This window comes from Pinus tabuliformis, chromosome X, assembly GCF_031772625.1.
Source record: "Pinus tabuliformis cultivar Carrire ecotype Pingquan chromosome X, CPIR1, whole genome shotgun sequence".
NCBI lineage: Eukaryota > Viridiplantae > Streptophyta > Pinopsida > Pinales > Pinaceae > Pinus > Pinus tabuliformis.
Genome location: NC_142308.1, coordinates 242205816 through 242231773, shown reverse-complemented (window position 1 = coordinate 242231773; position 25958 = coordinate 242205816). Strand labels below are relative to the sequence as shown.

Genomic DNA, 25958 nt, shown 5'->3' with positions numbered 1-25958 from the left:
TAATCACCGTTGGTATCTGGTAATGGCACATATGTGTTGTAGGAACCATGTGATGTCGGTGTACAATTGTAAGACCCTGTAATCTGATGAATCAGTTGATGTTAAGAGCTGATGACTTAAATATTTTGTGTTTTATTCGTACACCTTGAAATTTCATTGTAGTTGTTCCCAAACATGTGATGGAGTGGTTGTTGTGCAACTATGTGTAAGTTGAGTATTGTTAGGGCAAAAAAAAGTACCTATGTTATTACCCATTTGAATGGTTCGATTTTCAAAGTGTATGGTGAGATTGTCCATTTTCATTTGTGGGATTCTTCTAGTAAAGTTCATAGAGGAATTATGTGAATATTGGATGCATGTTACTGTTGGTAATCAATCTATTGTTACAACAGAAAACTAGAGAACCTTGTTTTTAATGTAGTCAAGATCATTTCATATTATTTTTTGTCTAGTTAGTTTGAGTGAGAGTGTAATCCGAGCAAAGAAAGGTATGTGAAGTCGAGTGGAATGTTGGGAGACAAGTTAAGGCTATGCAGAAGTGATTAGGAAATTACCTAAGCCATTTCACCTCCTCAGAAATCAAAAATACACTTTTTAGGAAGTGCTATGAAAATATTTCGTAGCACCTATAGGTTGTTGACTGTGCTACGAAATTATTTCTTAGAACCTACAACCAACAAATTTTTAGGGTTGCATATGAGATTTTGGATGTCGTTTTTGGCCTGACAGTTGTGCCATTGATAATTGAAGCCCATACGAGTTAGTTGATGCAATAAAAATGGATTAGAATGTTAGAGAATATTCTCTCATGGCAGTTGTGAAGCAGAATCTAGATTTTTTGTTTTGACTTCACATAGAAAAATGCAGTCAAGACGCTTTCATATTTGTTGTTGTCTGGTTAGTTTGAGTAAGAGTGAAATCTAGGCAAAGAAAGGGATTTCAAGTCATGTAGAATGTTTGGAGACAAGTTAAGACTATGTAGAAGTGATGAGGAACCAACCTGAGCTGTCTCACCACCCTGTAAGGAAAAGAGACACTTTTTTGGAAGTTATATGAAAATATTTCGTAGCACCTACTAGCAATTTTTCAGGGTTGTATACAAGCTTTTGGAAGTTGGTTTTGGCCTACTAGCTGTGCCATTGATAGGTGAATCCAATTTGAGTTTTCAAGGCAAGAAAAAGGTATTAGAAGTTTATAGGATACTCTCTCATGGAACTTGTGAATTGAAATCCAAATTTTCTGTTTTGACCCCACATTTTAAATAAAATTTCCAAATTTTAGAATTAAGGGAAACAAAGTTGTGTTTATGGGTTGGAGTATCCTGGGTTATGGGAGATATTCATGGGAAACCATCACGTCCCCATTAAGTGGTATCAAAGCTCATCTTCATTCTTTGGATCACGTCAAAGCATGAAAAGAGCATGTTCACTCTTTGGTGATGCAGTTAGAACAAAATAGGTTGGAATTATGGCTCAAATGTTGATTGTGTATGAAGGCCTTTTAAATGGGTTGTTGTGAAAGTATTTGAATGAAATTGAGAGAAAACATATTCTTTGAAAAAAAATCAAATTGATAGGTGAGAGGATACTTTGATTTATTTTGAGGTAACGTTATGTGAGTTATTAGGAGCATACTTTGAAAAAATAGAACAGGTTGTTTTGTTCAAGAGGAAATAGAATTTTAACCATTATTACATGGAAAGTGGAAATATATCTGGAAGACAAATGAAGATGTTGGAAGAAGATGGATGTGATGGATATGGCATATAAGTCAAGGAATTTTTTATCAACCTACAAATGGAAGTTCCATGTTTGAAGACAACTTGACAGTGAAAATAGGTTGAAGAGAAAAAAAAAAAATCTTATAGAAAATGAATGCAGGGAAGTGAAGAGTTGATGTGCTCTTGTTTGGAGAGGAATTGGTTCAACAAGTAGATCCAGGAGATATTGTGTAAGATTAGATCTTGTGATAAATCTTATGATAGTTGAATGTTATATTTATGCTAACTTACCCATTAAAATAATTTTGGTTGTAGAATTAAATTGGTAGCAGTTGCCATATCAAGTAAGCTATGTCGAAGGAGAAGTAGGACAACCACTTAGATTAAAAAATGGTTACAGAACCCAATAAAAAAGCTAAGAAGAGTGAGTAGTTGAATATGCAGTAGCTGATAGCCTTCAAAGTTGAAGTTCTCAAGAAGAGGTTCTATTTCAAAAAACCTAGAGAAGAGAAGATACCAGGAGGATGACTTGGTATGGATGACAAGTCTCATACTTGTTAGAAGAAGGGCTTGTTTCAGCTCATTAGTAGACAAGGAGAGTTCAAAAGAGGAAGAGATGAAGATGGATGTTATTAGTAAAAAAATGGGTTTTGAGGAAGGTCACAAGCAGAAGAAGAAAAAGTGCCAAGTAGTTGGACTCAAAGGAATGAGTGATGAAGGATGTGGTTGAGTTATAGCAGAACTCAATCAGGTGAAATTGTTGCTATAAGAAAGTGAATATGGCCAGAGCTATGAGTAGGAAGAATGGTGTTGAATAAGAAGTTCTACAACAATAAAAGGATGAAAATAGTAAGAATAATTCTACAGTAACAGTCGTGTGATGATTGAACACGGAGGTAATGGTCTTTCATTTTTAGTTAATTATGGATCAATTCTAGTTTTGGAATGTTTGCATTTGAGGATGATGGCAAGGAACCTTGTGGTAGAAAGTGAGGAAGAACAAAAAATTTATCAAAGGAAGAATTTGAGTCAATTTCATGCAGAACTGGGAAGAGAAGAGAATGTTCAAATGGAGATTCCATAGGAAGGAGTCATCAGAAATACCAATAGAATACTAGGCTTGGAAGATCTTAGTATGGTATTTACGAACATGTTGATGGAGTGAGCTTGGTGTGGTGGCTTATGTGTAGCTCATAGTGAGTAGAAAGATGCTCATGGAAGAAGGATATTTTATTATTATTGAAAGTCATAGTAAACATTCAAAGAGAATCCATAGTAACTCAAGTCAAGAAAATTTTGGTAGAGAAGTAGCTAAAAGAAATTACAGCTAGAGATGATGAGAGGAATGCTACAAAAGGAATATGAGGAACACTAAGGTTATATATGAAATCTCCAGAAGAGAGTGAAATGGATTTTTTGATGATGAAGCTGAAATAGAGATAAATGCTCAGTGGAGGAAACGTTCAAGGGAGTTGAGTTGTAGCAATGGAAGAACATCCTAAGGGTGATGAACACATGTGATGAAGCAGAAGAAGATTATATGAGCAGCCTAGAGATAGTGAATTTCATCCAAGGACTCAGCTAGACGATGATCTTGAAAAAAATAAACCAGGAAGGTATAGTTGGTCAGGTGAAGGGAAAACATATTATGTGTTGGCAAGTTTTATCAGTTCAACAGTGAGTAAAGGTAAGAGTTCGGAGAAGAAGTAGTAGAAGAAGGTACAAGCTGGTTAAAGAGATGGTAAGATATTTGTTTCACTGTGTAGCTGAATATAGTGGAAGGTGAGGATATTTGCAGCAACCTAGAGCAAGGAGTGCTCTCAGGTTTCTAGAGAAGAGAACCAGGAAGATGCCAATATCCCAAACTTTGGAGAAAGTTTGGTTAGGTATCGTGTATCAAGGAGGACACTTGTTATTGCATAGGCACATTCTAGCTCACGAGTTGAAGTTGTTTGAGAATACTAAACGCATATGACTATGAGGTCATATATTTTTGTACCTTGGTATTCTGATGCACGTGCATAGATGGGGCACAAAGCTTGATGAAGACTAGAATGGAGCTTACCAATGTGATGGAATGGTGACATGATGATGTTGAGATAAATTTAAATGTTTTTTTGATAAATTGTAGATATTTACTTTAGGAATAGAATATTTTTCTAGAATAAGTTGGAGGAAATATTTCCTAATGTAAATGTGATTCAAGTTTCCCATATTTTGTGAGAAGGGGAAACAAACCATCGCCTGTGACTCTTGGTTACCCATGTTAGATTTATTTATAAATAAACGAGTGTTTGAGAAGAAGGTAGGAAGAATTGTAGGCAGAGAGGATAAGCTTCAATGCTAGGACTAGAGGTAGACAATGAGAGGCATGGGCTGCACATGCCCACAATGTAAAATTTGGCCAACTTAAAGTATGCAAAATTTGATTAGTGAGAAAATGTATTTATGTGCCTCTGTGTATGTATTTTTCTCTGTCTATCTATTATTAATGAAGTTTTTTGTCTGCACTTATTAAGAATATGAGTATGTTGTGAAATGTAGTAGTTGTGTTCTCTAGGAACAAGATTGATTATTTTCTCAAGTGTAGCTTGGGGCTGAATCTGTATTTTCTTGTGTATATGAAGTTGTAGCTTCATATGGTTGTCGAGTGGTTTCTGAATAATTTAGAATGTGGTATTGTCAGTCTAGGGATGTGTGTAATCATCCTTGGTATATGGCAATCCCACATATACATTGTAGGAACCATGTGATGTTAGTGTATAGTTATAAGACCTTGTAATCCGATGAATCAATTAATGCAAAGAGATATTGACTTAACTGTTGTGTGATTTAGTCATACACCTTAGGATTTCATTGAAGTTGTTTATGTTATCACTCTTTAGTTTTCCTAGGTTGAAGAGGAAACTACAGAGGTAAACCACAAACCACTTTTAAAGCTAGGATCTAGCACTTCCAGCTTCAGAGAGGGCTCTCTTTGTATGATTTCTAACTTTACTTTTTCGATATTAAGCTGGGTATGAAAGGTCAAGGTAGGGTTTTTAAAATTTTGGTTGTAGAATGAACGAAAATTCCATTGGGCATGTAGCCATTAAAATATGCAGTGATCAATCACAAATAAACAGAGTAGATGAAATAGGGCGAGGTAGGAAAGCCTTGGATCTCATGAATTATATGTGGTATGAATAAGATGGATAGGAATTACGATTCAATTAAATATAAATCATACTTAAATGAATTTTATATTTAATCTTAGAAGGAAAACATTAATATTGTTTAACAAGGCAGAGAAAAGTATTTTAAGTAAATTCAACTCCTAATCTTCCTGTAACAACTAGGAAAGAAAAATCCATGTGAAAAGCTAGAAGGAAAAACACATTAAAAAAGAGGAAAACATCACCATTTATGTTCCACAAGAATCCTGAAACGATATTGCCTTTGTATTTCTTAAATTGATTACTTCAAAATATATTTCACTGATTACAATCAAAGAAAGATCTTCTCTTTTGCATAATCCAACCCTTTCTAAATTTATTTACAATTTATTTATAGAGTTTATCTTGATCTAATTTAGACCTCAAAACAAATTAATTACAAGATAATATCTACATGAAGATGTAGATATTTGAAAAATAGAACTAATTAATAGGAAATATGGACTAATTCTGATGTTCTGTTCACACTTTGAGGAGAGTTGTTGCTAACTGTAGCTACATTTATTTTTCTTCTGTTTGCCTGCTTCCCAATCTATATTATTCTTGTTTAACCTCATTCGATCGGCTCCAACAATTTATCCCACCACTCTTCACTAGGAATGGAGAAATTTACCATACTCTGAAATTTCTCGTATGCTTTTCTATATGTTTGAAAAGTTAGTTTGTTTAGAATTAGATAATGGATTTCATACTGAATGAAGAGATCATATTGCAGTCCTTCCATGAAAGCTTATTCACTTGTTGTTCCTCTTACTTTAGGGAATTTGGATGTGTTTTCAACTATATTACACAATTGATCTTGATAATTTTCTAATGGAATCAATTTTCCATTAGAATCTATTAGGGATGGGAGTACTTTACTCTGAAATAAACCAAATTTTCTATTAAATCTTTTCACTTGAAGTTATAATTCTTTGCATTTGTTCTCTAGTTTTATCATAAGGTTCTTATTTGTTAGGACTCTCTTCACTTCCATGATTGTGCCTTTTCTATCTTGAATTTGGAGTTCTTCAAGCTCCTCCTTAGTTTTGGAATTCAACATTTTAATAATTCAATGTGCTTCTGCTAGCCTGTGTTCAATCTCAATATTTGTTTGCTCAACTATTTTTCTGGCGTTCTGCACTAGTTTCTCCTACTAAAATATGATCCAAATTGATGACCATAACTCTGTAATATTTTCATTTATATTATGCCATATGCTCTGCTTGGCCTCTACCAACATTTGAGCTATTAAAGACTGATTCTCATATTTTTCAATTCCTTGAGTCAATTTGAAATTTCTATACACCTATGCTAGATATGCTTTATCATCTTTGATTTTGTTTTCATCAATATTTCTCAGTGCTTCCATCAACTTCTCGTTCTCCTTGTTTGTTAATGATAGTTCTCTCAAAGCTTTGGTTATAATTTCAAAATAATTTGCAGTGGATGTTTCTTCTATTTGTTGTACTTCCTGTTGTGCCGATGTACATCTAGCTGCTAATTGTTCCTCTTCTTTTAACAATTCTTCCATGTCCATCTCCATTTTCTAAATTTGAATGTTCTATTCAACTATTAATTTGAACAAGTTTTCCTTTCTTTTATCTCCAGATTAGTTATTTCTTTGGCCTAAGGGTGTTTTATGGTTGGAAGCTTGAGTTGTTTCCTCAGAGCCTAAATATATGCATCTTTTTTTTTAATCATATCCTCAGTTTCTTTGATGTTACTAGGGTCATATCCTAGTTTAATCCCTAAATCTTCTAAAGTTTTGGTTTTAGTGTCTTTGGCGAAATATGAGATTTCCTCTATCTTTAGCTGTGAATGCATTTTATTCAAAGAGACCTACAAGTTTGAGGCAACTATGGCTAAACTTGTCAGTGTTGAATAAATCATTTCACCTGCATGTTTATGCAAATCAATTTGATCAATTGCATAATGAGGCTTTATAGTCTTCTTCACTTTTTGGGACTAGAATTGTAGGTTCCAAGAAGGACAATTGGAACTATCCATTCTCTATTTCAAGTGTAGGCAACAACCTATTTTGAGTAGTATAAGTTTTCTTCCAAAACTCTGAATATGTTGTAGCCTTCAATGCTTCATTGTTCTTCTCGTTCTCCTTGTATTTGGCAAAAGTGTTCTATTGTGTTGCAATCTAAGATGTAGACGACATAGGTGACTCTGTTGTCTCATCAACATATGTGAATGAAGTGGTGGGAATACCTATCAAAACCACTATGGGTTGCTCCTCTGAGCCTTTTTCTTATGAGGATTCCCCTTGAATGTTTATTATCTGAGCATCACTTTTAGTATCAGCCTTAGTATTGGTCTTGGCATCTTTCATTCTACTCTTGCAAACAAAAAACTCTGCATCTCAAGATTCTGAATCTGTAGGGGACATAATTTCCCTTGGTCTCTTTATTTCTTTATCCTTTGGAATAGGATAATTTACTAGAGATGTTTGGCTGACAATTTTCTCTTCAGCCTCATGTAGTGCATTCTCTTTCCACTGCTTCTGATTGGCATACTTCTATATCTTTGTTCTAGGTGTATGTGCATATGGTTTGGTCTTTTGCATGGCTCTTAGTATTAAAAATTTCCCAAATTGATCATAAGACCATGTGAAGATTAGCTTAAATTTCATTTGCTTTAGTATTTCATCCACTTCCTTGGCTTCTTCTCTAGTATTTACAATATAAGGCCCAACATGTGCCTTCTTTTTTCTTGATACAAAATGTAGGTAATCCATATTTAACATATGTCTAATGTATTCCAAGGCAAAAATCCTTACTGGTACAAATACTGGTAATCTATAGGGAGGAAGTTCACACCCATAGATTCAAATCTCTATATAATTTTGGTAAAGATACCAGTCTCCAACCTTAGCTTGTTCTATAAGATGAAAAACCTTTTTGATCTCTGGTGAAATTCTTGGTATAATATCACTGCTAAGAAGACACAAGGATGTATGTAAAAATTGATCCACAAAATTGTTGAATGAATAATCCTCTGAATTCTTTCTCACCAAGGAAGTCCACTGAATGATTGATAGTGGACTTCCTTGTTCATCCACCTTCTGTAACTGGAACTTGAACCTATATGCTTGATAGAACAACATTAAATATACTAGGATTGACTAGTGTTTGAATGCACCTTCAACTTTAAATTTATGAAATTTCTCATGAATAACATCTCCTAGGTATTGACTGTAGTTGAAAAATGACTGATGACTTCTAACCAATTAAAAATACTAACAAAACACCTGACACTACTTCATCCACCCATTGGTCAGTGGGATAACCTAATAGGCAAGCAACCATGGAAATTACTTTCCTTGACATTTCAGGGAAAATAGAAGCAAAGTATGGGGGATTACTCCTAGGAAATTCAAAATTCTCAAGTAGAAAACATTCAAAAATATGGGCTCACTAGGGAAAAGTAATCTTTTGGTATATTTTCATGAGTGCATTAGTGGAAAATTCGTGTATGGAAGTTTGGTAATTAATCTGAAGGGCTTGATAGATAGCTGCTGGGGTAATTGAGAATAGGATTTTTTTTTTTGAGAAATTACCACTTTCTAGCTGGGTAGGTACCTATGATGACACCATGTAACGAAATCTGGGAAGATATGAGCACGGGGAAAGAAAAACTGAGGTAAAAATGATTCTCAGATGCTTAAATCATCATTATTATCTAAAATCTTCTGATTCACCCAATTATGAAGCTCATATAAATAAAATTCACACTAAGTTTCTGCTATCTTATATTGTGTGTTAACGAAAGGAAGCTCATTTAAATTCGGAACAGAGGGTAACGCTGGACCCTCAATGAACAATTTTGATTTTCCCTTATGTGATCACATTTCATATTGTAAAGAGCATTAAGGGAAATTACCTGATCTGTACTTGATTGATAATAGAAGAGGATGAAGACTGTAGAGGGCATTGGTGCACTTAAAAAATCTATGGGCATGAACATACACTAATGCAATGAAATGGAAAAGGGAGAAAAGATGGGAAATGTGGGATTTTTAAAGCGAAAAAGGAAAATAAATTAATGGCAAAATTACAATTTTCAGAGCGTCGCAATTAATGGTTTAAATGTTGGTGGGAGATAATTACCAACATCTGTATCAATATTGGCAGGAAATTTAGCCAATGGTAATGTGACGTAAGGGGGCGAGGTGAGGTGGATGGATGTGGTGGTGTGGTGTGGACAAATGTGGTGGTGTGGCATGATATGAGTGGAGCGGGAGCTAGCAAGAGCGATGGAAAGTGTAAGCGGGAGATGGTTTTCGCGGGGTTGGAAAGTAAGCGGTAAGGGAGGAGAGGCCCCTGAAATGCTTGTGGGGCTGCCACGTGGTCAATAATGGTTTCAAACAAGCCATTTTTCAGATCCCCCCATTAACCTTCGAGAGGTTCGAGGCCCCGAACACCATTCCCTACCGTTGGTTATGGTGGGGACAATCTCATTCATCCAAAAGTGCCAGTTCTTTCTTACAAAACAACAAAACATTATATTGAATTTTATTCACCATCTCAACCATACTTTTGCTAATTTAATCAATATTTAAGGATAATAAACAAAACAAATTAGGCAGCCTTTTCGATGGTGTGCCCTTTTGAGGATTAAATCTTATTGATTTTTCTTTAAATACTTTTTATTTTATTCCTCTCTTCATTTTTTCTCTATTTCTTTCTTTTTATTTTCCTTTCTTCTTTTTCTATTTTTTTATTTTTAATTTTAACTGCTAAACAACTTAAAATGAAAAATAATTTGCAACATCCCACTGGGATAAACAACTAGATAATCATACTTTGATCACTATATTTATAGGACCCTAACAATTTCCAAACCCATGATGGAGTGTATTTTGTGTGACTATGTGTAATTTGAGTGTTGTTAGAGAAAAACAGAGTACCTGTGTTAATACCCATTTGATTGTTTCGATTGGTAAAGTGTATGGTAAGGTTGTTGATTTTCCTTTGTGTGATTCTTGTATTAAATTTCATAGAAGAATTTTGTGAATAGTGGCTGCATGTTTATGTTGGTAATCAATCTATTCTTACAACTCAAAACTAGAGAACCATGTTTTGAATGCAGTCAATACCATTTCATATTTGTTGTTGTATGGTTAGTTTGAGTGAGACTGTAATCCCAGAGAAGAAAGGTGGGTGAAGTCGTGTGGAATGTTTTGATACAAGTTAAGACCACGTGGAAGTGATTAGGAACTAACCTGAGCCATTTGACCTCCCCAAAAGTCGAAAAGACACTTTTATGGAAGCACTACAAAAATATTTCATAGCGCCTATAGGTGTTTTTACTATGCTATGAAATTATTTCATAGCGCCTACAACCAACTAATTTTCAGGGTTGTGTATGAGCTTTTGGAAGTTGGTTTTGGCCTTTTGATTGTGGCCTTGATAAGTGAAGCCCATGTGAGTTGGTTGAGACAAGAAAAATGGATTAGAAGGTTATACAAGACTCTCTCATGGAACTTGTAAATCATAATCCTTATTTTCTATTTTGATTGCATGTTTTAAATAAAATTCCTTAAGTTCCAGAATTAAGCAAAATAGAGATGTTTTTGTGGGCTGGAGTATCTTGGGTTATGGGAGATAGTCGAGGAAACCTGACATGTCCCCATACATTTCCCTCAGGGATTGTTTCTTTGCTTGATAATTTATTATTTAGCTAATTTATTTTGAACTAACTTAATATCACCATGAGTGCATCTCTTGTAACAGTTATTGCAAATTCTAAACACATCACTCTTTCATCATCAAGTAGCACCATGCCTCCCAAGAAATCAATATCATAGGAGTTCATAGAGAGAATTACCGAATATGTTATTGACAACATGACAAGAGTCCCTATCATGTCAGACACAAATTCCTATATTGAGAATGGTTCTCCTATCACTTGGATCACCATTACAAATGCATTCACTGCCTCAGAGTTCAAGGAAGATTTAGAGGATATGGAAGTGTATATGAACCTACAATGATCAAAGTTACATAAGGTGGCCTGCAGATATCCAATTCTCCCATGTGTAGATGTTATCGAGTGGATATTACAAGTCTAGACACCAAGAGAATAACATTGAATGACATTAGTGGGTGACAACTTGCCTCCTATCAATCACATGACATTCACTTGATTTACAACTTGCCCGAGACTGAGTAACACTTAGATTTTCAATTTTATGCAACTTGGAGTTATCTAAATACTAAAGAGGTGATTAAGTCATGGTGGATAGAATTAGCCAATTTCTCTAGAATTCAAGCAATAATTACAAAACCAGGTCTCTCAAAATAGTGTATCAGTACTTGATGGCTATCTTCTGCGAATTCTATGTCCACAAGAGTATTGAATATCCCCCTAAAGGATGGTTCTACACGTTGTAACCGATCGTCACAGAAGGGAAGATATTAAATTGGTCACATCTAGTGTCTCATTAGTTGTAAATAAGCTTGAATAAGGAAAAAACCCACCTAAGGGAAAGAAACTACAGTTTTACATGTTTACCTATTTAGTTGATGGAATTTGTGCTCCCCATGAACTCCATGGATATTGAAAACTGTTTTCAGAGTACAGTTATAGGGGAATATATAACAAAATTGTTGAGCATTTCTCTGAGGTTTTGTATTAGATGATCTTTGAGGAATAAACTCCTTGCATGTCACATGAGGCAATGAAGATAGTGGTAGAAGTAGTAGATTGGTTTGCCTCACCTGATGGCACAGACCTCAGAGTATTCGATTCGTAGAGACCATCGCATATTTTGTTGAGATATGTGACAGATAAGGTGGTCATGTAGGAGGTTTCTTATCACCTTAACATAGGCCTTTCTATTTTTCTGCAAAAGAATAATAAGGCACCTTGGCCTTTCTTCCCTCTACAAGTGGGACCCTATGTGCTCAAGTGCTTAAAGGCTGCAAAAGAAGAAGTAGAACAACTCAAAAACCTCAAGTTCTGTAAGATGAGCTTCCACATGTATGATACCAGAGAAGTCTACAAACAACGTTGTGCTAAGTTTCATTTTTCTTGAGCCTATCAATATTATTCTAGATTAGAGGAAGAGGAGATAAATATTTTCTATAATTATTCCTAACCACATGGACCAGGAAAAGAGGCAAGCCCTTCCAGTGCAACATCTGAGTAAAGTGTTACCCAGGAAGGAATGTAGCAGGAAGTGCCCACCCTAGTTAGTCTAAAATATAAGAGGAATGTTGTGCATAATACATAAGTGGAGCACAACGCAAGTTCAAAGAAGATCCTATTATCCTAAGAGTGGTCATTATAGCGGATAAGAGGAGAAAAAAATTAGAATAACTAAAAAGAAAGAAGCAAGAAGAAGAGAAAATGCAAGAGGAAGAACAAAATCAAGAGGAGGAACAAATATAGGAGGAAGAGAAATCAAGGAAAGAAAGAGAAGATATGCAAGCATGGGAAGAAAGGATAAAGAAGGTAGAAGAAGAAGAAGGAAGAGAAAAATAGCTTGAATAGGAACAACATAAATGGGGGGAAGATGAGGAAAGCAGGAAAAGTCAGGATGAAGAATTTGCATGAGAAATTGAGGAGTAGATACAGGGCCAAGACATGGAGATTGAGAGAGATGAGGAAAATAAAGAGGGTGACGTTGTGCCCATTCCAAGAAAATTCAACAGCTGGCCTTCACTTACTCTTACAGGTGGCCACATCCCATTCAATTAGATGGGAATATGTCCTCTAGATGAAGATATGGTCATGGATATTTCCAACCCGACCTTTGATTAGCTAAAGAGCATAATCATACAATAAAGGAGGAATTATTCTCCTAATGACATGGTTCATCCCGCTTCCATTCATACAGAAAGGGTGATTGTGATAGACACTAGGAGAAATATAAAGATAGTTGTAGGAGAAAATTTTGAGCTACAAAAGTGAAAACATATTTCTTAATGGAAGAGAATAAGAAACTAGAAAAGGATCTAGTTGTTGTAAGACAACAGATTGATCATCTCCAAGCTAAGAACCAAATAGTATATTCCACTGATTCTCACTTTAAGGAGCTACGATCAACGATATATGATGAAATCCAATCATTGGGAGACACCATGAGACAACTATATGAAGAGATGACCACTTTGTATAAGGTGGTGACGCATTTCCATGAAATGCAAAAGTGATCTTGGGAAAATATGAAAGTTTTGAAGGTGATTCATGGAACTATCAACGTGATCAAGGAATGGGGCACTAAGTACATGAATGCGCAATAATAATTGGCCAAAAAAAGAATACAGGAAGCGGAAATCGAAAAAAATGAGGTTAGAATGCTCTTACAAGGTAAAAAAGAATCTTGGTACATATGTGGCTAGCATCATAATCGCCTATGAAAGGTTGTATCATAGTTTGGAAACCTTGGTCAGAGCACACAAGGTTCCTTCTATTGAAAATTTTGTAGAGACAAAGTGAAAAGAATGTTATCAGGAAGTAAATCCAATAATACTTGAACAACTTGAAGCAGGTTATTACAAGAAATGAGCTGGAAATTACTAGGTAGAATATGCAGTTGTATGTAGCTCGACCTTCTAAACTATGAAGTTGTTATTATTGTGGATTGAAGCTCAATTTGGTTGCAAAAATATCTACCAAATGCTATGGAGAAAAGAGTCTGATATAAGCTAGATCTTTCATCCAAGTTTGAGGACATAACAATACAGTATAAATCTTGGTATCAATATGTTACAACAAAGTGACAAGTGGAATTTGTTGAGAGGGAGTTTCCTAAAACTCAAGAATGATGTATAAAGTTAATCTTGTTAGGCTCTAACCCATTTTTTCTTATGTGGATATTTTTATCTTATTGTATTTAGAAATAATAAAAGTGTAATTGTAAGTGGAAGTCCAAGAATCATGATTGGAATATGAAGAGTCATTAGTTAGAATAAGGACAAAAGAAGTCCAAAAGTAATGAGGAAAGCTCAAAGGTCACAAAGGGGGATTAAAGGTCATCCCATTTGTTATAAATAAGCCCATATAACTCAAAAAAAGGGCTAGGCACTTTAGATTGGTAGCCTTGGCTTCTCTAGTCTAACATAGGAGTGAGTATCATTCTTTGGAGAAGCAAGTGGTGGCTTCATGTTCCACTATTGGGGCTAGTGTCATATAATTGTAAACGTATAATTAGAACTTTCAATTAATGATAAGAATTTCTTTGAGTTGACACACTGTCATGCATATATCGTGGATATTGTATGACTAATCTTTATATTTTTATGATATATGTTATTTCATTTATGCCAATGTCAATGAATTATTTTGTTAACCTTAGTATGTATCTTATTGGATGTGTGTTGTATGTGTTATCATGATCGTTGTTGTCTTGTGAAGTACTTTGCAGGCTAATTAACAATTATTTGATTTTCTTGTGTGTCTCTTTTAGGATAATATTATTAATTTTCTTCTAGAGGCTCACTCCTTTTCCTTTTATGTGAACGGACCTACTATGAATTACAATTGATATCTCACAAATCTCCCACACTTTCCATCGCAAAATATATGTGTATGTATTCTTACATGTTTATTACAGCCAAGGCATATCTTTGAGATCATAGTTATGGAAAACAATCATATTTCCAGTTGGGGGTCCTATTCCAAATGGTGTGATGTCTAATTGGGACTTCATATTTGGGAGATCCCCCAACTTGACATATTTTCAACACCTTGAACAAAACCAGGGCCCATAAATGACAAAAGTCTTATGAGAAACACCCCCCCCCCAAAAAAAAAAAAAAGAGACGTGGGCGGAGGTGATCAGAAAGAACCAGGAATCCCCACACAAAGAACAATTCCACTAGAAAGACGATCCCTTTCTCACTCAAAAACCGGCCCAAACATTCCACCTCGCTGCCCAACTCCTATTCAAGTAAACACTAATGAAACTGCAAAAATAGACCTTTAAAAACACTAGAGCCCTCAGATCTATAGGACGAAACCTAGTACCCTTGCCTCCATGATTCACACCAGATAACCATAAAGATTTTTCCCACTTATACCAATCACGAGAAGGCCGAGGATTCGAGAACCAATACTTAAATATCTCAAAATTCGAGATTACATGAACATACACTGGAATCACAATTGAAGGCACGAATGATATAGTTACCTGAACATTGACTTTGTGAAAGTTTTAGGCAGATGAGTCTTCCTCAATACTATAGTTGCGGAGATTATATCACACAGTTTACTTCCACAAGAAAACATAGTTAAAACTCAAGCAAATTTACACACAACAAAACAGAGTAAATGAGAACAACCCAATAAAACTTCTGGATTATATTTCGAATACATCAAATACATTCATATGGAGGTTGTGGCTTCTTCGCCAAATAAAACAAAATTTATTACTATGATCTACACTTCACCAGGAGTTGCAGAGTAACAAAGTGTAAAACCCAGTAATTGTTTGTTTTCACGCGCCCACCAAATATTTCTCCACTTTCTTCTCTCTAAAACTTCTCAGGCTGACCTCCGTTACTCAAAATAATAGGCTTTCCACTTACTTGTATATCGAAACATAAATTTCAACACATTAATTCATAACAAATTCAAAGTATTTAGACATAGTATGGGGATTGTACAAAATATATTTTTCTGAGCCTGCACATGTTGTGGAATACAAATAATAGTTGCGAAATAAAATTTTGACCATACGTTTTTACCAAACATGCATTAAATTCCCATTTGTTATTAATTACTTGATGTGTTGCGGAATGGGGAATTTGTACTCTGCTAGGTACTTCTTTTAATTCATGTCCTTCATCTTACAAACAGAATCAACAACTTGTAGTAAAAGTCCACTGGCTTGATTTACTTGTGTACCACAAGTATGGCTATTGTCTTTTTATTTAACGTAATGGTTGGGATTAATTTTCCAACACTCCCCCTTAATCAAAACTACCACCATTGACAATTCCCCAACAAACTCTGAGATAAACAAAATTTTCATGTGCCAATGGCTTTGTGAAGATGTCTGCAAATCGTTCTTGTGACCTACAATGTCGCAGCACAATTTCACTATTGTTAATCAATTCTCTTATAAAATGATAGTTAGTGTCAATTTTCTTGCTCTTCTTGTGAGAAACATAATTCTTTGATAGTGTAATTTTGCAGAATTGTTGTTTCATAAAATAATTGTTCTTCCCTCTTGTTCATGGCATAAACCCCTCAACATTCTTCTTGTCCAAACTTCTTGACAAGCTTCTATTTTTGCAGCGACATATTCAACTTCTGTTGTTGACAATGACACTATCGATTTCTTCTTGGAGGCCCATGAAATGGCTCTCGAACCTGAATGAAAAAAATATCCTGATGTGCTCTTTCTATCATCAACACTTCCTACATACTCACTGTTAGTGTAATCTACCAGCCTAAAATCATTTGCAGCGATGTACAAAATACCGTACTCCTTTGTCCCATTAACATGCCTTAAAATACTTTTGGATGCTTCCCAATGTGTTTCCTTGGGTGTCTCCATGAACCTTAACACTAGGCTTACTGCATACATTATATCTAACCTAGTTGATGCCAAAATACATCAAACTTTCTACCATACTTCTGTATAATTTTGGATTGACATAGCTGCTACTATCTTCTTTTCTCAACTTTAACCCCATGACAGTTGGAGTTAGTGTGGGCTTGCTTTTCTTCATATTAGACCTCTCAAAAATCTCTACTACATACATTGCTTGAGAGATAAAAATACATGAACAACCCCAAGTCAGTGTTTTCAAACTCACTTTTCATGACCCTTTGAAATCAGTGATGAGGAAATCATCACTCCCTATAAAAATTAAATCATATACCTATAGAACAACAATGAGAAGCTTACTGTCACTTTATTGGATGTAGAAAATAGGCTCATCATCACATTTATCAAATCCATTGTCCATTAGGTAAGCATCGATTATGCTATACCATGAACGTAGTGCTTGGTTTAGCCCGTAAAGAGATTTCCTCAACCTATACACCTTGTCTTCTTGGCCTTCTACCTCATAACCAGGTGGTTGTGCAACATATACTTCCTCTCTCATCACTGCATTCAAGAACATTGATTTTACATCCATTTGATACAATTTCCATTTATGTTGCATGACAATTGACAACAGTCTATGCACTGTCTCCATTGTCGCAACTGGCGCAATGTCTCTACATAATCTCCTCCATGACGTTGCTTGTATCCTTTGACAAATAACCTTACTTTATGCCTTTCAATCTTTCCTTCAGCGTTTCTCTTGGTCTTATATACCCACTTCACTCCAATGACTTCTTTTCCTTGTGGAAGGTCCACTAACTCCCATGTATTATTCTTTTCTATTGCTCGTATTTCTTCATCCATTGGTGCAACCCATTTTTCTTCTTTCACTGCATCCTCAAAAATGGATTGGGTAATCTACATGAAAAAACAATGCAAATAAGGAATTCAGACCAACGCTACTATCAAATTCATTTTGGTCATAAATTTCACTTAAATTTATAAATTTTTGTCTTCTTATGCTTTTGGAATATGGGCTTGACATGTCACTTTATGTTGTGGTTGAGTTAGATGACATTGTGGGCCTTTGCAGTGTGCTTGGAGTAGTACTTACTTGAATGTACGACATTGTCCTATTATTTGTTGATGTTGTCACTTAGTGACTACTTTTTTGGGCTTGAATAAGAGTGGAAGGAGTCACCATTGAGGAATTATTTGTTGCATTCAATTCCTCTTTGTCTTCATATGGTATACATTTTTTCACATTGATTATCTTCTATAAAAATCCATCCCATGCTTCCTCTTCTATGGACTGCACATCTCCGTTGATTATGACCTTCTTCGTTAATGGATTGTAGAGTTTGTATGCCTTGGATTTATCACTATATCCAACAAATATGCATTTCTCTCCCTTGTTGTCCAACATCTTCCTTAATTCATCTGGGACATGTGCATAAGCCAGACATCTAAACACTCTCATGTGAGTGACGCTATGATTTTTTCCACTCCATGCCTCTTCAGGAACCATATTCATGACATTTTTGGTTGGACACCTATTAATGATATATGTGGCATAGGCGAAAACTTCAACCCAATAGTCATTTGGAAAATTCTTTGCCTTCATCATACTCCTTTTCATTTCCATCATGGTCCCATTTTTCCTTTCCGAAACACCATTTTGTTGATGTGTATACCTTGTTGTAAATTGCTTATGAATTCCATTCTCCCTGCAAAAACGTAGGAAATCATTTGAGATGTATTCACCACCTATGTCAATCCTCAAAAGTTTGATGTAATGTCAACTTTGCTTCTCAACAGGAGCTTTGTATTGGAAAAAACGCTCAAACACTTATTTTTCTGTTTTAGGATGTAAACCCATGTCTTCATTATATAATCATCGATGAAAGTCAAAATGTAATAGTTGCTGCTAATTGATAGTGTCTTCATTGGTCCACATAAGTCTGAATGGATAATATCCAAAGGCTCCTTTGTCCTTATTGACTTTCCTACTGGAAATTTATCTCTAAAATGTTTTCCCATGATGCATCCTTCACATAGGTTGTCCAGTTTTTCTATGAGTGGTAATCCCTTCTCTATGCCTTTCCTATGTAGCAAATTCAAACCTCCAAAAATTAAGGTGACCAAATCTCAAATTCCATAACCAATTTTCATCTTTGACCTTTACTTAAAATTTTAGCTATGTGACAGCTGCAACTTTTCTTTCATCCTCTTTTGAATTCATTGACAATTGTGCTTGGGCACTTTCCTCCTCCAAATATGGTTTTATATTTAGGGGAAACATTCTATTGCTTATCATATGAACTTTTGAAATCAACTTTCTGCTTGGACACTTATCCAAAATTCTGCACTCATCATTTTTTAAAAAGACATTGTAGCCCTTTTGCATGAGTTGTCCAATGCTTATGAGGCGATGCTTCAAACCGGGGACAGAATAAATATCTGAAATGTACTTCTTCTTCCCCTTCTTTGTTCAAATATTGACTCTTCCTTTTTTCATGAAAGAGACTTTGTTATCAATCCCTAATGTCACTTCAGATTTCACACTTTCATCTAAATTAGAAAACATTTATATGCTCCATGTCATGTGGTTCTTGCACCCTGAATCTAGAAACTATACATCTTCTTTTTTCGTTGTGCTACATTACAAGCTAAAAGCATGGTATCTTGGTTCTGATTTTCCTTTGTGAAATTTGCACTTGGTTTGTTACTTATGTCATGTTGCTTCTTTCTACATTCATTTGCATAATGACCATACTTCTTACAATAATGACATTAAACTTGAGATTTATCATACCTCTGACATTGTGCTTGATTTTGGTTTGGGCCATGACTTGGATTTTGATATTTTCCCCTTCCACTTGAGCTTGAAGGGCTGCCTCTTCTTCCTTTTGTGGGATTCTTCCTCTTCCTCTAGAATTTGATCTTCCTCCGCCTCTACCTTGACCAAAAAAAACTTGCATCTTAAAGGCATGCTACAATGAGTTTCTTTCCTATTCATTCTATGTTCATTAGAAATCAGTGATGCATGAAGCTCATCCACTGAAAATTGTGAGAGATCCTTTGTTTCTTCTATGGCCACAACAATGTCATTAAATATTGTTGGAAGATTTCTCAAAATTTTCTCAACCATTCTCATTTCCTCAAGTGTCTCACCATAAGACCTATTGTTGGAAGACTTCTCAAAATTTTCTCAACTATTCTCATTTCCTCAAGTCCCTCACCATGAGACCTTATTTGAGTAAACAATCTAGTTACTTGTGTAAAAAAAGAGTCTACATTCTCATACTCTTTTATACAAATTGTCCCAAAATATCTCCTTAGCATTTTGCAGCTTTGTTATCTTCATTTTTTCCATGCCTTGGTAGGCTATCTCTAGGGTATCCCATGCTTTCTTGGACTTTGCCATTGGTGCAATCCTTGGGAAAATAATTTCATGAAGTGCTTGAAAATTGTAGAAGAGGGCTTTTGAATCCTTCTTCTTCTTATCCCTCAGCGAATCCTTTTATGCTTGAGACAGGGAATTGTATGTTGTTGGATCTACTGATTCTTGGAACTCATTCTCCACCAAATCCCAAGTAAAGAAAACAAAGTCTTCATTGTAATAACCCAATAATCATAATTTTTCCCATTAAATTGAGGTCTATCAGGATTAGTCAAGCATGTGCTTGATGTAGTCAAGCATGTGCTTGATGTTGCCATTTTTGACTGTTAAACAAACTTATGCGATCCCAAAATAATTCTTTCAGAATCAACTTTTGATTCCCATTCAAAACACTTTACACTAATAAAATTTTAAACCTGCTCTGATACCACGTTAATTTACCAAAAACAATGCTTTAAGAATCAACTTTTAATTCCCAGTAAAAAAATAGTTTACACTAATAAAATTTGATACCTTCTATGATACCACGTGAATTTACCAAAAATAATGCTTTGAGAATCAACTTTTAATTCCAAAACACTTTACACTACTAAAATTTTACACCTTCTCTGATACCACGTGAATTTTTTAGGCAAAGGAGTCTTCCTCAAGACTACGATTGTGGATATTATATCACACACCTGACTTCCACAACAAAACAAAGTTAAAATTCAAGAAAATTTGTGAATTTTTTAGGCAAAGTAGTCTTCCTCAAGATTACATGTTGATATTATATCACACACTTGACTTCCACAACAGAACAAAGTTAAAACTCAAGAAAATTTACGCACAACAAAACATAGTAAAACAATGTAAATGAGAGCAACATAATAAAACTTTTGGATTATATTTTGAATACATTAAATACATACATATGGAGGATGTTGCTCCTTCACCAAATAAAACAAAAGTTCTTACTGCGATTTACACCTCACCAGGAGTTACGTAGTAACAAACTATCAAACTTTTCGCACACCCTAACCTATAACTGTTTGTTTTCATACATTCTTACCTTCACACTATGAACGATTGTACAAAAATATATTTTTTTAATTTTTACACTCTGCATTAAATGCTAATTTGCTCTTGTATTGTGAAATGGGGAATTCGTACTCCGCTAAAAACTTAGTTTAATTCATGTCCTTTAGACTAGAAACAAAATCCGCAACCTAAAGTAAAAGTCGACTTACTTGATTTACTTGTGTACCACAGATTTACTTGTGTACCACAAATATTGTTGTTGTTATCAGTTTATTTAACCTGATGGTTGAGATTAATTTTCCAACATTTCGAACTCCTCAAATAAGCACAAAGACACTACCCCTAGGTTGTGAAAGTAGCCTCACGCTTCCAGGCCAAATCCAAGTCCAAGTGTTGGAGACCATAAATAACCAACCTTCGTGCACTAATCGACCAAGGGTCCTTGATATTTGTTTGGTCTTCAATTACATGCATAAACGCTCGGTAGATCCAGACTACATATGCAGTTGTTTTCCTCCTCTAGTTGGCCCTCGAGAGATGCCTCCTGAATGAACCAAACACGCAATGCCTTCCAAACACGACAATTTCATCTCCACCTTAACTCTTCTGCTCACCATTACTAGCACCAGAGGAATAACAACCCATTTACGTTTGTGAAGCTTTAGCTACAGAGCACAAAGGTGGTCGACGTAGGAACATTCATAGTTGTTTTATGTGAGGGCATATATTGCCCAAAGTTGGCGTACTTCCCAATTCAGTCACCCCCAATGGGAAATTTAGTTACTTTATATTAAAAGGGAGAGGGAGGTGGTCGACGTAGGAACATTCATAGTTGTTTTATGTGAGGGCATATATTGCCCAAAGTTGGCGTACTTCCCAATTCAGTCACCCCCAATGGGAAATTTAGTTACTTTATATTAAAAGGGTGAGGGAGATTGAGATTGAGATTGACTTATTTAATTATATGGTATTTAAAAAATATTAATAATAATATAAATATTTAATGTTGGTCAAAAATATATATGAAAACAATTAAAAAAGTAAATTTTTTGTAGTTAAATCAGTCTAATTCATTTTAACTTTAGATTCATGAGCTCCAAGAAGGAGCAAATTTCTCAAGGTGCAAATATTTCTTCAAATTTTACACTTGCACTAAAAGTTTTGCATGTTGAGAGATTTAATCTCTTCGAACTCTTGATAGATTAAGAACTAAAATGGATCTAACCTCGTGATATATATATATATATATATATATATATATATATATATATATATATATATAGATATAGATATATATATTTCTGTTTGACGTAGTCATAACATTATAAAATCTCTTTCTTGGTTTGAAAGGATTCTTTGCACAAAGATTTTAAAGTATTTTGAATAGTCTTACTATTTTACATTTTGGCTCTTTTCATATATATTTTTCTGTCAATTTTATCTAAAATCTAGCAAATATATGTTAAAATTATAAATTTAAGTTATATAGACTACTCAATCCAAATTCTTAAAAGACTTCCAAAATTATATCCATTTACACTCATCATGCAATGAGTTCAAATTTTACACTTTAAACAGATTTGCAAAAATTTGGTTTTTCTCCACCTTGATTCGTGGTTAAATACTTCCATTAATGACATTTAACAGGAAAATAAAAACATGGTAAATTAATGGTGTTTTTCAATGAAGAAAATAAAAGCATAGTAAATTAAATTAATTTTATCGACCTGTTTAAAATTTAGCTTACAGAAACTTCTTAGATTATGGGAACTCCCACAGAGTCATTGTCGTTTAGGGTTACCGAAGCACGACCACGAAGTCAACGGTTGACTTTGGAAACCTGTGGTTCCCATCGGCGTACGGTCATGTCAAAATACGTGTCCAGCTTCAACCGCCTTTGGACAAGTTACCCCAACCTTGGTTGCTGTAGCAACTCGCTGTCTTACCAATAAACCAACGCCACCTCAAGATTTCAGGGACCGTAATCAGGAGCCTTTCTTGTTTTTATGATATTTTTCCCGTCCAAAATATCGAGAACCAAACACAGTGGCCTCTCTCTTTGTGATATTATTTTCTCATTCCTATTCCTACCCATCCAAAATATCGAGAACCCGACACAGTGGCCTCTCTCTTTGTGATATTATTTTCTCATTCCTATTCCTACCCGTCCAAAATATCGAGAACCCGACACAATGGCCTCTCTCTTTGTGATATTATTTTCTCATTCCTATTCCTATCCTTATCTTCTGTCATGTCATGTCAATCTTTATCTTGACCATCGCAAGAAGTTTTATTACTAAAATTCTTTGAATTATAAAATTTATATCAAGAATATCTTACAATGTACGGGCCATATTTTATACCGGTCCGACCGCCTTTCTCCTCAACACTGTTTATTCGTTCAATCCGACTAAACATTGCATGCGCATGTGCCGCCTTCTGAATAAACATTATTTATTGATATTAATTGGATATCTCTGAAGAGTATTTATCCTTTGAAACGTGAAGCATAGTCGGTTTGTGAGGCGGTGCTTGTCATCGGTACGGATGAAATGCCGGACGAAAGTGATCTACGAAGAGAAAAATTGATAGAGGTTTTTCTCCTCTCTATATATATCAACGAAGAGACACTCTCTGTACATTGTTCTCCTGCTCTTCTTTGTCTCTCGTTCACTCATATCACCATATTCAACAATCACTGTTGGATTCCGGTTTCCTCATCATCATCGGTGATCCTTCTGAGTCCCCATGGAGATTAGAGTGCGACTGTGTCATTTGGCGCAACTTGAGGATCTTGCAGCAGAGTAAGAGAGATGTTGGAGATAATTACTGCAAGTTACATTCAAGAGTCTTTAGTCTCAGGTAGTTTATATATAATTTAAATTTAAGAAAGAAGTGTCAGTCAGCTTAGAATTTTAGTTTGGAAATTGTTAGTCATTCATGTTTGAGAGTAGCATATCTTGTTTATATATAATTTAAATTTAAGAAAGAAGTGTCAGTCAGGTTAGAATTTTAATTTAGAAATTGTTAGTCATTCATGTTTGAGACTATCATATCTTTCCTCAGAGGTTTTGAGTGAATTTAATGATATAACTTCAAGCAATAGCAATAGAATCAATGCAATTTAATGAACAACAGATCATATAGAATTAATTATTTTGTTGTGTGGTTTCCTCCTATCCATCTATAGACCCTGCAGATTCGTTATGTGACTTTAAAGACAGATACTCTGTCGAGTGGATGAGGGATTCTAGAGGTCACGCCACTTCAGTTTCACAAGGAGGCAGCTACATCCCAATCAGCCACAGACTCTACGAGGATCAGCGACGCTGATGAGGGATCTGAACGCCAACAGAGGTTGTCGGTATTGTGATATGAGATGGCCGGAGGCAAAGAAGAGGAAGAAAGAGGAACGCTGGTACAGACCGAGTGAACAGGAAGACATGTTAAACGTTTGGTACGTGCCATCCAGGCTCTCTGCTGTAGAGTCCCTCGTGGGAGTTTATGCTGGTTGGATTTTTAATGCATATTTGTATAGCTTTTACGCACATGAGCACTTTCCATTCCAGTGAGGCCAAACCAAGGGATTGTTGTTCATTCTCATGGTGGGTGGGTTAGTTGACAGTGATTGTCGTTTTGTATTCACAATAATCTCTATGTCTCGTGATCTTATCAAGGAATAAGAATAAGGAATTATGTTTTGTAAAGATGTCTTAAAATTTAGCGTGTTTTGCATTGGATGTCTTAAAATTAAGACGGCGGCGGTGTTACTTTAAATTCAGAGACCATTATGAACAAATTAGTTGAGATCTAAGGGATTGCTTGCGTTACCATTACGAACAAATTAGTTGAGATCTAAGGGATTGCTTCTGTCATAAAAAATTAGTTGAGATCCAAGGGATTGTTTGTCCTACAAAAAAAAATAAGTGTGCATGCTTAAAGGTAAGTTAGTTGATAGTGAATGATTTGTTAAGTATTCGTAATAATCTTTTTCATAGTCATTATGTTTTTCTGGATATATGTTTCAAATTCTAGGATGCATTTGTATGGTATTTTGTTGGAATTAGAATAGGTTTTGGATAACCTAGTTTTTATTTGGAATGCGAAGAGTATTGGTATTATAAATTTTTTTGGTTTATATTAGGAATTAGAGTCAATTTATCAAAGGTTTCCAATTTTTTTCTTTTTGCTAATAAGAATGCTAAATATATTAGGAATTAGAGTTAATTCATCAAAAATATTCAATTCTTTTGTGGGCAACAAAATGAGAAATTTTGTAGGTGAATAACGTACAAAACTACTTTATCAAAACAAATTTGCAACACATAACACTGCAAAGGAATTTTTTTGGTAGACTTCATCTGCTATTAGGTTATCATAGCATGCATGATTTGGCCGTTAAATTTTAGTTCACTAATTTTTAATTTATAGTCCCAGTTAGCAAATGGGATATCTTCATAAATTTTCATGATTCTTTTCATGATGTTTTCCATAAAAAAATCTTTTGGGAAGGAGCCTTTACCCAGACGATGCAAGATTATGAGAGAATCTCCCATTACTGTAAGTGTGTCCACTTCATTTTCTTTGGTTAACCAAAGTCCATAATAGAGATCATATATCTCTCCTTGATTATTTGTCAAGAAGATCAAAGACCCCATGAATTTTTGAACACATTGTCCTCCACTATAAATAATAATAACTAACATTAAATTTTAAAAAATAGATGAAGATTTTGAACTTAAAAATAGTGTGTAAACAATATTGATTATATAATCAATTTGTATGTTAAATTTCCAACATCTTTTTAATGGAAACTCCTATCATAATAACTATTAATGAGTGGTGATAACCATATTGATAACGATTAACGAGTGGTGGTTAGAAAACTATGAATACTTATAGGATGTATTTGCATGCGATGCCTTAAAATAAGGAAATGAGTGTTGGACAATTCAATTATATTTGAGATTAAGCATTGAAGAAAGATTTGTAATTTGAAAGTAATGTATAAAAAATAATATTTTTGATTTATAAGATTATTGATTTTAACTAGCACAATCATATTAATAAATATGATTGATATAAGTTCTAGACTTGAGCTTATTT

General features: G+C 34.8%; 1 long non-coding RNA gene across 1 annotated transcript; it reads left to right on the top strand.

Moving 5' to 3' along the window:
* Positions 1–23230: 23230 nt before the first annotated feature.
* LOC149139265 (uncharacterized) lies at positions 23231–24559 on the top strand. Its single transcript, XR_016264853.1, has 2 exons — positions 23231–23714; positions 24043–24559. It is a non-coding gene; the product is annotated as an uncharacterized LOC149139265 (long non-coding RNA).
* The last annotated feature ends 1399 nt before the right edge of the window (positions 24560–25958 follow it).